The following is a 12,752-nucleotide window of genomic DNA, read 5'->3' as shown; positions in this document are numbered from 1 at the left end:
CAGGACCGGACCCGGTCAGGAGCCCGGTAGGCTCGGTGTCTCACCGGCGGGCTGTCCCCGGTGTCCACGTCATGAACACACCAGTTGGTGACCCGGGGGGTCAGGGAGAAGAGGTCGGAAAATTGTCTTAGGAGCTGGCGGCAGTCCGCTTGTTGCTGGGCAGTGAGGGCTGGGGAGAGGTTCACTCCTTCTACGGAGCCATCCTGCTCCTTGACACACAGGAGGTCCGGGAGGGGATCCGACTCATCTTCGGCCCCGTCATCGGTGGCCAGCAGGAGGCTCAGTTCTGTCCGCTCGAAGTGAGGCTTGAGGCGGTTCACGTGCAGGACCCGGAGGGGATCCCGAGGCGACTGGACGTCCACCAAGTATGTGACTTGACTCTTCCGCTCAACCACTTTGTAGGGCCCAGTCCATCGGTCCTGGAGGGCGCCAGGCTTCACGGGGGCCATGACCCACACCCGCTGGCCCGGCTGGAACTCGACCAGAGTGGCATTCTGGTCGTACCAGCGCTTCATCTCTTCTTGACTTGCCTCCAGGTTGGCCTCGGCCAGTTCTCGGAACTTCCTGGTCTGGTTCCGGAGGGCCAGGACGTATTGGAACACATCTCGGGGGGTGGTCTGGGGTGCCGCCTCCCACCCTTCCTTAACCAAACTGAGGGGACCTCGGACGGGGTGTCCATAGAGTAATTCAAACGGGCTGAACCCTAAGGACTTCTGGGGGACCTCCCGGTAAGCGAACAAGAGGCAGGGGAGCAGGACGTCCCACTTACGCCGGAGGGGCTCTTCTAGGCCAGCGATCATCCCTTTCAAAGTCCTATTAAACCTTTCTACTAGGCCGTTCCCTTGGGGATGGTACGGGGTGGTGAACTTATAGGACACCCCACATTGTTGCCACAGGGACGTCATGTACTTCGAGATAAAATTAGTGCCGCGATCGCTCACGACCTCGCGGGGAAAACCCACCCTGGAAAAGATCCCCATCAGGGCCCGGCCCACCACAGGGGCCGTAATGGTGCGTAGGGGAATAGCCTCAGGATAGCGGGTGGCGTGGTCCACTAGGACCAAGATGAAACGGTGGCCTTGGGAGGTGGGGGGGTCCAGTGGTCCCACGATGTCGATTCCGACTCGTTCAAAAGGGGTACTGACGACCGGGAAGGGTTGGAGGGGAGTCTTGCGCTTCCCCCCCACTCTTCCCACTAGCCTGGCACGTGGGGCAGGACTTGCAGTGGGCTTCTACCGCTGCTCTCATTCTAGGCCAGTAAAAATGGGTCACGAGACGGCTGTAGGTCTTGTCCTGACCCAGGTGGCCGGCGAGGGGGACGTCGTGGGCTAAGCCCAGGAGGAAATCTCGGAAGCGGAGGGGTACCACCAGTACCCGTCCGGATCCCAGCTCCACTGACTTCTGCTCACTGTACAAGATGTTATTTTCCCAATAGATTCGGTGCGTCCCGGTCTGGTCACCTGCGGCTTGGCCCTCGGCCTGGCGCCGCAGCCTGACCAGGGAAGGACAAGTGGCTTGCTCCCGGCAAAATTCTTCCCGAGTGGGCCCGCCCTCGTGGCGCCAATGGGCCAACTCGGGTAGATCTCCCAACTCGGGGACCGGGGCGGGGTCAGATGGTGCGGGTTCGTCGCGGGCGACGGACCCTTCTGATGGGGGGAAGGGAGGACCCTCGGCGGGGACTTTACTGGTCTCTTCGACCGGGGTGCTCTCGACTTCTCGCCGGGGAGTGAGTCGGGCTGACATAGATCGGGTGGTGGCGCACACCCACTCGGGGAGTCCCATCATTCCTAGGTGGGCCTTGCGCTCGACGTGCTTCCAGGGAGAACTCTCCAGGTCGTTCCCCAAGAGGCAGTCGACCGGCTGGGAGGTTCTTACGGCCACCTTGAGTTTACCTATCACCCCTCCCCACTCAAACGGCACCAGGGCTACCTGACACATACTTTCTCTATTGTCTGCAGATATTACGGGGCAAAAGACGTTGGGGAGGATCTGCTCCTCGGGGACTAGGTGCCTGAGGACACCGGTGATACTGGCCCCGGTGTCCCGCATGGCCTCTACCTGGTGGCCATTGATCTTGACGAGCTGCCCGTATTTCTGTGTGTTGGAGGGTAGGAGGCTACCAGGGATCATCTCCCTATCTCCCAGGGATACTAGGGCCATCGCTGCGGGTTCCCACTCCTCGGCTTCCTCAACCTCCTCCCCCAGGGCTACGTTGGCTATCTGTCTCGCAGGGGTGGTAGGGGAGACTTGGGTGGCCATGGGGCACTCTGGGTCATTGGCGTAGTGCCCGGGTTTCTGGCAACGGAAACATGTGACGGTCACCCGGTGTCCCCGTCTCCCAGGGGGCCCTGTTACCGGTGGGGGGGGCGCCGGGAAAGGTGGAGGTTGTGTCTTCGGGGGGCTAGGCTGGGACTCTCTCGGCCCTCCCTGGTTCCCTCCCCCTCTCTGGCGGGGTGGTCCCTGACTGGCTCGGGGGTACTCTCCTACCATGCCCCGGGAGACCCGGGTGTTGGTCCAGCGGTCGGCCTCCACTGCCAGCTTCCGGGGATCTGTGAGCTTGCTGTCAAGCAGATGCTGACGTAGTTCTATGAAGCAGTTCGCAGCCAGATGTTCCCACAACATGAGGTCAGTGAGTTCGGCAAGGGTGGTGACTTTGCTGCCCTTGATCCACCCATCGAAGGCCCGACTGAAAAAGTTTACATACTCCACCCAGGTGGTGCCCGGGATCTTCCTGCAGTCCCGGAATCGCTGACGGTACATTTCTGGGGTGAGGCCGTATCTTGTGAGTAGAGCCTCTTTCATGTGGCTGTAGGAGGTCTGCAGGGAGAGGGGTAGGTCGAGCAGGGTGTCCCTTCCTTTGCTCAGAAACCGCCCCCACAACCCCGCCCCCCAGTCCTTCTGCGGGATCCGATGGGAGGTCATGGCGACCTCGTAGGACCTGAACCATTGCTGAATGTCATCGTTTTTATAATATTCCTTGACCACATCCTTGGGGATGTGGACCTTCTGTTCCGCTGGGGAGGCCGTCTCTCGGTTTCCCGGGGGCCTTCCTTCCTCGCTTCGGGCCTTGAGCTCGATTTCTTTCAAGCTGCGTTCGTGCTCTAGTTGGAGCTTCCTTCCCTCGTGCGGCCCGTTGGAGCTTCTTTTCTTCTAGTTCGCCTTGTACACGCATTTGCTCTACTGCTAGCTTTTTTTCCGCTAACTTCAACTCGCCCTCGATTTTGAGTTTGGCTAACTCGAGTTCATGATTGCGGCTTCTCTCTCTGTCCGTGAGCTCTTCCGGGGACAGGCCCCCATCTGGTACGATGCCTCGCACCTGATTGCTACTGCTTTCACTTTGGGGGGGTTCGGCTTCGTCGGGGCGCTCCCCCGTGCCTTCCGGGCGGGAGGCCCCGGTCTCCACCCAAGTTTTCAGTGCTTTCTGCAAATCCTCTTTAGTGTTGAGACCAGTGGTAGCGATTTTAAGTTCTTTGCAAAATTGCTTTAGCTCTTTGTGTGTGTATTCTTCTAGATGCTCCACCTGGAACACCCTGTTGGCTTTGGTTTCTGCGGGGCTCACGGCGCTTCCTTCTGCCATCTTTGTCGGTAGTGCTTCTGTTGTTCACGGTACGATCTCTAGGTGATGGGCCCGAATCCCGTCGCTTGCCACCAATGTTAGACGGCGACCTCAGGAGCCTGGAAGGGGTCCTGACTACCCTGAGACCCACCCTCAAAGTATCGTAGCCGGGCACTGGCGGGAGACTCCCCAGGGGGAGGAATCTCGTATCTAGGATCGTACTTCTGGCACCACACGACACAGAGTGACCACACCGGTTATTCTGAGAAAACAATCTTTATCAAGTAGGTTATCACTGCAAATATGTACAAGGTGAGCGCGGGCTCAAGAGTCTCGGAAGGGGTAGGGGGTAGCGGGACAGTCTCTGGTAAAGGTTCAAAGCAGGGACGTATCCGGCGCACAGCTCACAATCCTCGAGCTGGGGGATACGATGTTGTAGTCGGGGTCCGGCGGGACCGTGAGAGTCTGTTGGAGCCGCGAGTCACTCAGCGGGCTCAGGCACAGGTTCGGAGGTCTTACGATCTTCAGGGAGCCGCGAGTCACTCAGCAGGGCTCAGGTACAAGTTCGGAGGTCTTACGATCTTCAGGGAGCCGCGAGTCACTCAGCAGGGCTCAGGTACAAGTTCGGAGGTCTTACGATCTTCAGGGAGCCGCGAGTCACTCAGCAGGGCTCAGGTACAAGTTCGGAGGTCTTACGATCTTCAGGGAGCCGCGAGTCACTCAGCAGGGCTCAGGTACAAGTTCGGAGGTCTTACGATCTTCAGGGAGCCGCGAGTCACTCAGCAGGGCTCAGGAGGGTCCAAGTTCCAGAAGCCGCGACCACGTCGGCAGGCTCTCGTTGTTCCAGCGTCGAATCTGCCGGACAGACCCAGAGCACCCCTTGTTATAGGTCGACCCCTCTTTGATGTCCGGAGTCTGTGCAGGCAGGGGTCTTGTCACCTGGGGGTCGCTTGTCGGGATTTCCTGCTATTGTCTTTTGATCCTTTCAGGGCCGGGTCGGGAGGAGTCCCAGACACCCAGCAGGCACGGAGCCAGCCCTCAGGGAGGCCGGAGGGCCGATTGAAACCCATCGTCCCGGGGGGTTCAGAGGTGCGATAGATACTGCTCCTCCCTCTCTCGTCCCCTGGAAGCGGGATGTCCTCCAGCCGGAGTGGCGCCTCTAGGCCCGGGTCGCGCTAGGGCCGGGCGGCCATCTTGGTGCATGAAGTGGGCACGCGGGCCCGGGGTGGCCGAAAGGAGAGAGGCCATGGACGGGGATGTCCGGGTCGGTGCGTGTGTCCTGGTGGGGAGGATCGGCTGGGCCGTGTGCTTGGGCTGCAGGTACCAGGTTTCGGTGGTGCGGGGGCACGGAGGGCCACTCTACGAGGCCGGGTCCAACAAACCACATGACGCAGAGCTGAGGCTGTGTGGGACGCCAGGCCTGCATGAGGTGTTAAACGGCACTATGTCGACATTACTCACCTTGTGCAAATCCTTCATTAAGGCTGCTTATAAGGAATTAAGTGAAATCGTAAGAAAAGCTGTCTTGTGGGACTGTGTAATGGAGGGATAAAATCTGGTGAAGGTCATTTTTGGGTGCTTGACTGGAAATTGTTTAGAGAAGTGAGAATTTTCTTATGTATAAAACACAGAATGGTCTAGAACATTACCTAGAACCTCTATGTGCTCATCAAGATACGAAAAAACTTCTACTGCACTCAAATAGTCAAACATATCTTTTCTTTACTGGAGCTAAAGGATTTGTGCATTAAACCATTTGCATACTCCATATCTCTGGGACCTCCATTTCATGATGAGCATATCGAAGTACCCAGTAGCAGAGAGAGAAAAAATGAAAAACGAAATCACCAAAACACAGCCATCAGGACAATCGGACTATATGTATTCACAAATCCAACAACAAAGTGCAACTGCGTGATTTTTAACAAATGCTTAAGGGGAGGGGGGGGGGGTTGCGACAAAACAAAAAGCTGCAACTAACCCTTTAAAAACAAAAAAACAAAAGTTTGCTTCCAACTTCAATGCAGTCTGCAAAAATACATGAAAAGGCACAATGGTGAAGAACTACATTAATTCAGAGCCCTGGCCCTCGCTGTGAATGGGGGGCGCCAGGGATTGGCATGGCTTTTTTCGTGGTGCGCTGTAAAAGTAACCCTTCATGATCCTTGGAAATGTGCCCGAGCCCAGCGCTGCCAAGAGCGAGCACTTTCCCTTGTACCCATTGTTGCAAAGCACACAAGAGGAGCTTACACAGGCAGCGGCTTGGAATTGCTGACTAGCAGCATTGCTTAATCCCCGGCAATGTCTTTTCATTTCATAAGGCAAGTTTATCAAGACAGTGAACTCTTCCGACAATGCCTGCGCTTAAACACTTACATCCATGCTCTATTCCAGTTAAGGCCCGAGTTTAGGTCCCCAGTTTGGGAAAATATTGCTTCACGCTTTGCAGCGTTGTTGTTTCAAGCCGTGCATTTCGTGCAGAGGCTGCCAGGGAAAGAGAAAGGGCCCATCTTCCCAAAAGCTGCAGTTGTGACCTCTGAGCTGCAGACAGCCATTGTCTCTGCTGGGTTCAGCACAAGGCGGTAACCGGAGGAGCCGCTAATAAAAAGGATTACAGCGCAGCTCCAGGGAACTGTAATGGGAAACTTCAACACGATGCGAACAAGGTACACGTGAAGAATTATAAACAAGAATATACGGAGACACCGCCGCCTTTCTCCGAGGTGAAGCAGAAATGCCTCGGAGAAAGGCAGCGGCGGTTTCGGATTCGGGGTCGTGTTTTTCTTTCTCTCCTCTTGCCACTGGCTGGAGGAGAGAAAAACACGCCTAGCAAACAGTAACAAAAAAACACGCCCCCGATTCCGAAAAGGACGGGGCTTGTTTTGCGAGACAAGCCTCTTCTCCAATGGCTGGCCAGCATTTAAAAGGCCAGCCAATGGAGAAGAGGAGAGAAGAGGGGCGGGTTCAAGCCCCTCTTCTCCAAGTCATTAAATCTCGTGAGCGAGACTGCGCAAGCGCAGCCTTCGCTAGCCGAGACCTAAAAAGGATAATACTTACCAAGCACTGAAATTAACCGCAAACAGTAGGATCAGGATGGGGAGATATGAGGGAAGAAACATCAGGGGAATGAGTTTGCATGGGAAGGGAGACATCTGTGGAGAGAACAGAGGATGAAATAAATAAGAACAAACTTCCAAAGAAGATAAACATACAACAATAATCAACGATAAAACAACAAACCTGAACTAACAGGAACAGACAAAACCAGTAACAGCAGAATATTGGATTGAAAAAAGAATATTCGAATAAATGAGACAGAACAGAAAAACAATTCTCCGGCCCCTCCAAAGTCCATCTCATCTCCTTTATGGCGTGCAATAAATTGTCGTATATCCTCAGGGTGATCAAAAGAGTATGAGCGGTCCGTGTAGGCGACTTTAAAAAAAACAGGGATGCACCAGGACATAACGTGCGTTCATAGATCGAAGAGCTGGGCGAAAAGACAAAAATTATTTGCGACGAGCAGCAGTTGCGCGGGCCACATCCTGGGAGAAGAAAACTTCATGTCCAGACCATGACATCTGCTTTCTGTCCTTTGCTGCTGAAAGGACCATAAGCAACTCTGTGTACTCCAAAAATAGAACAATGATCCCTCTAGGGTGGTTGACCAATGAGGTGGAGGATGAACTTCCAGATCTAGGACAGATGCGGTGTGCTTGCTGCAGAATAAGACTGATGCCATCCTTGAGACCGACAATTTTAGTAATGGGTTGATTTAAAAATGCAGGTATGTCACAACCTTCCTCTCCCTCAGGAATACCATATTTTCTGAGATTGTTGCGCCTGTCAGATTTGTCAAATCTTCAGCTTGCATTTTAAGGAGAGCGATATCCTTTGACATAGCTGCAACTTGAGGTAACACATCCTGAGTGTCACTAATCCTCTGTTCCACCGCAGATACTCTGGCATCCAAACTAGACCATTTCTCCTCTAGCGTCTGAATAGTAGCATTAGTATCAATAACAAAAGTTTCATAAGTTTAAGTTCTTCCATAAGGTCCTCCATTGTTATAGGTAGTGGAGATTTAGAGGGAGAATTAGGATCTTTTTAGGGATGTTTGGAAGATGCAGCCATGTTAGCATCTTTGCGGGTAGACGACATGTCTATTGAGGTAATCGTTTGACCAAGAGAGGAAGAAGACTCCATAAAATAGACAAAATAAAATTGTACTGCAGTCGGCATCTTGGAAAACCTGCGTCAACAATGTGTAAAACCCTCAGAGGAAACTCAACTAATGGGAAGTAGGTGATAAGCGGAGTTTGCGTCAGCCCAGAGAGAATCCAAAATCAATTAGGAACAGCGAGAGGGAGACAAACAAAACGAAAGTTCCTCTGAAAATCCCCTTAGCAAACCAATATCATAAAGAGTACTTAATTAGCACCTAGAAGACCGAAGTGAGCCTTTAAAACATAATGCACCAACGCAATCTGGGTATTTCAATTGAAGGCAAAACCAGCTCCATTAACGAGGCCGCAGGTATGTATAACCATCTGGTACCATAAACTCACAGCACATCAAAAGTCTCAGGCAACTATGCAAAAGGCAGTTCCAAATAATATGGTTTGACCAAAAGGCAGGACTGCTCAGCATATATGAGAGTAGTAGGGATATATATGACTTGAACTGTATGAAAATTTAGAGGAAACCGAAGGCTCTTGAATCTGTGAAAATGAGGAAATTGCTCTATAAACAAATGATAGAATAATACTGCTCAGTCCCCTCACCACACTTCAGGCGACATTGTGAAATCCATGTGAAGAGGCAGCGCCTCGCCGCAAACAAAATGGCGGGCGCCGCCAACAATCATGAGGGTAACAGAGCACGAAGGGCACAGGGCGATACAAGGCAGCAAAAAGAAAAAGAAAAGCAGCTGCCTGTACACCCGCCCCTTTAAAGCAGACCGTCCAAAGCTCCTGACATTAGGAAGACGGCTCCGATAAGGAAAGAGGCTCTGTATGGGACGCGAAGCTTCAAGCAGGTGCCGCCATCTTCGAGCGGCTCAAGCCGCGCCCCCCGTTGTGCCATTGTAATCTGTTTTTCTTAAATTTTATTTTTCAAGTGCAGAAAATACAGAGATTTTACTTTTTCAGCATGCACCCCCCCCCCACCCCCTGCTACTGCAAAATTGCCAAATTTCAAGGACACGGAAAAATATACAATTGGGAATATTGGGTACAGAATCACCAAGGAGAGTTTTACAAGGTAAAAGAAAGAAAGAAAAAGGAGAGAATAAACAAACAAAAAAAAAACAGATTAGCCGTTTGGCCCAGGCTGTTCAGGCTGTTCCAGCCAGGTGGTGAAAGGTCCCCAAATGTCTAGCCCCTTTTTTCGCCATTTACGGACTTTTTTAGCATATACAGCCTTTTCGAGGTGGTAGGTTGCAACTAGCCTGGCCAGCCATTGGGGAAAAGAAGGTGGATCGATCTCAATCCACTTTTGACGCAACGCAGATCCTCCACACTGTCATAGCAACAAAAATAAGAGCTCCACCTTTTTCCCTGTTGACCTCTTCCTGTGTCCCCAACAGTATGGTTATGGGAGTCAGAACTATTGCTGTGTAATGACCCTCCCAAGAAAGTCCTGTATTCTAAGAAGAACAGGAGTGAGTTTTGGGCAGGCGGCGAACATGTGTATTGCATCAGCGCCAAACTCCGAGCACCGAGGGCGCAGTGTCCCTTTGCCTGTTCCCCATTTGGCAATTTTGCTGGGGGTAATATATAAAAAAAAAAGATGGTTTTGAAGTGTTGCGCCTGTAGTTTTGCTTACAGCAGGTCGCTTTGGGAGAGTTCCAGTGAGTTGTAGAACATACTATGCGGGGCCTCTAGTTTTATGAGCCACCTGTCTGCTATCCTAGGCAGGTCATCTGGGGTTTGGCTATTTAAAGCAGAGTAAATGAGACCTATCCTAGGGATCGTTGGGGCCGTAGCGTTTTGATAAATTCAATCTCCGAAAACCCTGCGGGTCCCCTAGCCTTTTGGGAAAGAAAGTCGTGAATAATAAGATGTTTGAAGGTGTCTTGATTTTTCAGTCCGTATTTACTTTGTAGATCTGCAAAGGATTTAACTCCTTCGCTGGAAATTAGGTCTCCTAGCTTTGTGATATCGGCCTTATACCAGTCCAATAGATAGGACCTGCCAAAGATAGCAGGCAGGCTGCAGTTCTCACTAATAGGAGTATAATAGTTAAATGTTCCCAACCCGTAGGTTCTGCGGATGTTGCGAAAGACCTTAAAGGAGTTCATCAGTGTCTTGAACCTAACGCACTTGTAGTATCCAAAGGATACTTGCCTGAACAAACAGCTGCAGGTCTCCTCTCCCAATAGAAGCCGAAATGGTGAAGGAAGACCGGTTGAGGGAGAGAGGGAGTGTTCCTTCACCAATTCAGTGCTGTATTGCAGAACTGAAGCCCAATAATAGAGTACTATGTTAGGAAAAGCCCAGCAACCCCGCTCCCTGGGGAGAGACAGTTGCTTTAGTGCCCGCCTAGGTTGTGAGTAGGTCCAAATAAATTGCATAAAGAGTTGCTGAAATATCTGCAGCTTGGCCTTACTAAATTCCAGTGGGATGGAGCGAAAATAGTAGAGCAATTTCGGGAAGGAGGTCATTTTGATTACGTTGCATCTGCCTACCAGAGTCAGGTGTAAGTTGTCAATTTGTTTGAGGGCTTTCTTTGTTTCGATGATCAGGGGGATAGGTTCTCAGTTACAATTTCGTCTATGTTGGCAGTTATAGTTACCCCCAGGTATTTGGCCTGTGTAACAATCCGGCTATCAATCCAATTGACTTCATTATTCGGTATTATTTGGGTTTTGTTTTTGTTCAATGCATACCCCGAGATTTTTCCAAATTTTTGTGCCTCCAGTTCCAATGCCAAAATAGCGGTCTCAGGTTCAGGGGTGGTTATGGTCAGGTCGTCAGCGTAGGCCATAATTTTTGTATCGATTCCCTGTATGCTTACTGCCAGAATTGCTGGATTTTTTTCAATTTTCTTAATTAGGGGATCTATGTAGAGGGCAAAGAGCAAAGGGGAGCAGGGGCATCCTTGCCTAGTGCCCCGAGAGATGTTGAATTGCTCGGTTAACCTCCCATTAATCGACACACAAGCTGTCGGGCTCTGGTACAGAGCCCGTACAGCCTGCGTGAGTTTTGGCCCAAAGCCCATTCTCTTCATGACACACCACAGGAACCGCCAGGAGACCTGATCAAATGTTTTTTCAGCGTCTAGTAGAATCAGAGACATCGGGTCTCCTGTCACCTGTGCTGCGTCAAACAGAGTAATGGCCCACCTAATGTGTTCAGTGGTACTTTTCTTTGGAATGAATCCATGTTGCCATCTTGACACCAGGGAGTAATCTGTTTTTCAGTGAGATTGTATGCTGAAAATAGAGATGAACTGTTGATAAATCGCCAAGGCACATAACCAGCGAGCAATGATTGCAGCGTCCAGCTTAATAACATTATAGAACGTAGCTGTGATTGTCTGTGCTGTTGAATGGATTAGACTTGTTCTAGTATATCTATAGCAGAAGATACAATGTTGCCCAGTGAATAAATCCTGAATGTTAATGTAGTCATACCATCGTCAACTACAGCTAACGCTTTTTCTAGGTTAATTCTATCTCTCTCACGGAGTATCTCAGCAGCTTCTTGTTGAGATATTTTCCATATTTCATTATATAGAGCATAATAGAAACGTTTCTGATGTGGCTTTTGGGGAGCTAGTAAACAATCACTTAAATTCACCTCGCCTGACAGTAAGCATAAGTGCTGTTTCACCTGGGACAGTGTCGAGGGTTTTAGCCGATCAAGGCACAACTTCCCTACACGGTACGATGTCAGTCACTACCCCCGGATGTTCTCTTTGTACATATCATGGGTCTGGCCTATGGATACTGAACCCTTTGGTTGCACCCCTGAATCTAGTTAAACATGTCTGATACGACGGGTATTGTCCACCTATGTAAGACCATAGGTTCTGGACCATTAAACACCTTTCAGACAATCCTCGGAGTTGTTCCCAACTTTATACACTCCGTCTTCGGAAGCCTTTTCGAAGGGTTTCTGGTGATCTTATTTCTAATAGCAGGTATCCTGATTGTCCTTTTTCTACTAAGCAATGGACCTCCAGTTACCAAGGAGATGTAACACACACTCCTGGAGCGCCGATACCGTGATCGTATGATAATCCATCTGGGCACACCTCGTCTTCGAGAACTAAGCGAGTCTTGGTTCTTGTCATTTAGACCAGTCTGAATCGACTATTCTGCCTGTCCTCTGATGCCTGTTCTGCGGACAAGAATGCATGTTGTATCTCTGTCTAACACTTCCAACAATTGCTTCACTGGACGTTTATGCTTTACTGGACCCGATAACAGCCCATGTTCTGTAGTGTCGTCAGCGTATTCCAATGTTGATGTCTGCATTCTTAGAGCCACCATGGGATGCTTCAGCTCCTGTTGGGAAGGATTCCGGCTCCTCAACAAACACTCAGGCCTCGGATGACAGTAGCGTCTCACCAGCAATGGCTGTGGTGAACACGGACGAACAGCTGTGCTCGAGTGACCTGATCTGCAAGGTGTTGCAGGGATCGTCATCTGCGAATTGCAATTAATGTTGCGTCTCCCAGCCAAGACACATAAAACATTCGGCTCATCGTGTGCTGGCAAAACTCAGCTTTTTCCAAAACAACCTAAATTGGAATTTTAAACAAGACACTTTAGTCTGAGTTGCATGGCTTTCAGTCACTCTACAACTATGTTCAAACTATATCCTCGAACATACTCTAGATTTCCATTGCCTTCTATACATGTTTTTTTTACTATTTCTTGGACTTTGCATTTTCTAAGGACTATTTTATAGACTTATTTCCGTTCTATATTTAGCAATATGTTAGTCTTTTAGTATGTCATCCAGTCGGATGAGGAGTGGGTGTTATATTCCATATAGGTAGCCCAATATTGGCTCAGGTACTCCAGGCACCTTTAACCTACATTGCCCTCATATTGCACTACATAACGGTTCTTAGGACTGACCTTTTACCTAGTTGAGGCAATGACTAGAGGACCTGGGGATTTCTCCGAAAGGCCTAAGCCTCATTCATTATGCATGAGGATTCTTGGAATCACAGCTGGACAGCA

The sequence above is a fragment of the Triturus cristatus genome, chromosome 7 (assembly GCF_964204655.1).
Source record: "Triturus cristatus chromosome 7, aTriCri1.1, whole genome shotgun sequence".
Taxonomy (NCBI): Eukaryota; Metazoa; Chordata; class Amphibia; order Caudata; family Salamandridae; genus Triturus; species Triturus cristatus.
This window is presented reverse-complemented; position numbering follows the sequence as displayed.